Here is a 2,368-nt window from a genome sequence, read left to right as displayed (position 1 = left end):
AAACAAAAGGCATTCCTCTGGGTCCTCCCCTCGGTACACCGTGGCTCTGGGTTGGCCCTGCGCTACCCCTCGCGTTCCCACCCCCGCACGTATAGGTAGGTGTGTGCGTAGCCGCCTGTCTCCGGAGGTCGGCTCCACCCTTCAGCGCTCGGCTTGGTGCCGCCCTGTTCCCCCCCGGGGGTGAATGGTACGGCCCCCGGCCCCCCTCAGGCTCCCCTCCATCACCGGGTCCGAGTGGTACGCGCCCACCCGGTGCAGACACGGAACTGGCGCGCGCTCGGAGCGGTTCCCGTGCCGGGGAGCGACCGACGTTCCGCTGCCGGGGGACGTCCGGCCGGGTCTGGCCGGTCCCCTGAGGCTCGGGAGGTAGGAGGGTCCGGGCCACTGGGAACCCTTGAAGGGTATTTGGCATCGGGGCTCCGAGAAGGAAACGGGCTCCGACAGAAAACAGAGTTCTAGGGGGAAAGGGTCTCTAAGGGGGCCTTCAAAGGAGCGTGAGGGTGCGTGCGGTCTCGAGAGCGAGTTGGGGGGTCCGTAGAGAAGGGGCGGGGCTAGAAGTGGGGGCCTCGGGGCCGCCCAGGGGATGCAGGCTGCGGGCCTGGGCGCAGCTCGAGGCTGCTGGGCTCGATTTGTGCCGGACCGGCGGCGGCCCTGGTTCCGGGGCGGAGAAGAACTGTCCAGCAGGTGAGGGGGCGGGCAGAGCTGTCCAGCCTGGGGGCCGACCCCGGATTAGCGCCGCGCGCCTGTGCGCGTTATTTCTGGTTAGGTCGGGTTTGGAGAACCACGTTTGCTTCTTAAAAAAAATTTTTTTTTTTTAATTTGGTGTTTCAAAATTGTCTTGTTAAAGAGTGGAGACACCGTGTAATCGTTCTTGCAACCGCTTCCCTCCCCATCGTCGTGCATCTTTAAATTCTTCCTCCTTTTCCTGTCCTCGCCTCTTCCCCAACTCTGCCTATCACCTGCCTCATCGCTTTCGTTCTCCCCCCACTCTGGACCATTCTGTGCTGATGTACTTGCAAGGTCACTGCCTGGGGAGGGGGAGGAGAGCCTCCTCTCGTGCTCCCGTCAGCATAGATGTCATGTCGCTCTCAGGTTCCTGTGGTTTTACTGTGACATCCTGCCCCAAACGAGGGACGAATCCAAAGGGCTGGTTAACGTGAGCATTTGTGGGCTGAAAAGACATCGATCGATCGATAACTTGAAGGCCTTTGGGTTCTACATCTGCGTCTGAATGGAGTGGACGGTGATGTAGGAGTTAAGCAGATAGGTGGGCACCTTGAGCTTCATGCGTTTGGAATATAGGAGCTAGGAACCAGGGGCTCCGCATTAGTAAATATGGTTGAGACAGGAGGCCGAGTCTGCGCTTGGGAGGATATGAAGACGGAGTGTGACTTATAGGTGGTGTTAGAGGCTTTGTGAGGAGGGAGGAGGAAGAAAACCTTGGTTATTTGTGCAGCCTGAATAACCAAAGGCAGTGACTGTCGATGAGAGAGGAGTTGTGGCTAATAATCTATCCTATTGCTAGTAGCGAGAATAGTCGCAAGGTCTCAGGCTCTGGAGGGAGATGAGCACGGGAGAGCATGAGAATGACTTGAGTTTTAGCAAATGATTTTCAGTGGAGAGGGGCTGGAGAGAGGCCTGATGGGCCTAATGTATTAGTAGAAGATGCTTCAGGTGTGATCATTGAGATTTTGACAGGAAAGGGTTCCTGGTTTTCAATGGAAGTATAGTTTTCAAGGCTTAGCGTTGAGCTCTGGTCCTGTAAATTCTGTTTTATTTTACGATACGGCAGGTCCTTGAATAACATTGTTTTTGTCCAACGTCATGTAGTTATAAAGTTGATGAGATGCTGTAGGAACTTTTAACTCTTGTTCATGTCAATTAACCTATAGTAAAATTGTTTTTGTTACACATCGTTTCACATAAAGTTGAAGAACCCATTGACAACGTTAAGTGAGGACTTACTGTACTTTGGCTCTCACCCGTGGTATTTTCCACATAATTCTTTATAGAACAAATTATACTTTTATGCATCTTCCAACTCATTTTTCTGCTTCCCTTCCCTTCTTCTTCCGCTTGTGAGGAACTGAGTTCAGCTCTGTAACAGTGTACCACCTTCTGAAGTATGCTCATGGCTCCATAGCAGTGGAGTGAACCACAGGACTTTCTGGGTGGCAGTGATGCCTAGAAATGAGTAAATGGCATGCTTGTGAGCTTGTTTTGGTTGTGTGGAAAGGAGACTAGCTTTCCACACAGTGAGATACCTCTGTCAAACTCCAGAATTAGGACAAAGTGCTAACTAAAGACAGATGGGGAGAAGAGAACATAATTAGCAGGTGCTGTCAGTGGAAGAGGTGTCTTCCATATT

At 52.8% G+C, this 2,368-nt stretch overlaps 1 protein-coding gene across 50 annotated transcripts in view; it reads left to right on the top strand.

The window, feature by feature from the left end:
• MADD (MAP kinase activating death domain) overlaps positions 1-2,368 on the top strand; it is a 37,507-nt gene that overhangs the window by 207 nt on the left and 34,932 nt on the right. For 47 of the 50 annotated variants that reach the window (XM_081062001.1, XM_081062015.1, XM_081062011.1 and 44 more), the window contains exon 1: positions 229-366. The exons of 1 other annotated variant lie outside the window; for it this stretch is intronic. The gene's annotated coding sequence lies outside the window, so the exon portion shown is untranslated. Of the gene's footprint in view, positions 1-228; positions 367-565; positions 685-1,216; positions 1,268-2,368 lie in introns of those variants that run through there. 2 more of the 50 variants (XM_081062003.1, XM_081062014.1) reach the window with 2 other exon arrangements.

This window comes from Rhinolophus hipposideros (assembly GCF_964194185.1).
Source record: "Rhinolophus hipposideros genome assembly, chromosome: 10".
Classification (NCBI taxonomy): Eukaryota; Metazoa; Chordata; class Mammalia; order Chiroptera; family Rhinolophidae; genus Rhinolophus; species Rhinolophus hipposideros.
This window is presented reverse-complemented; position numbering and strand designations above follow the sequence as displayed.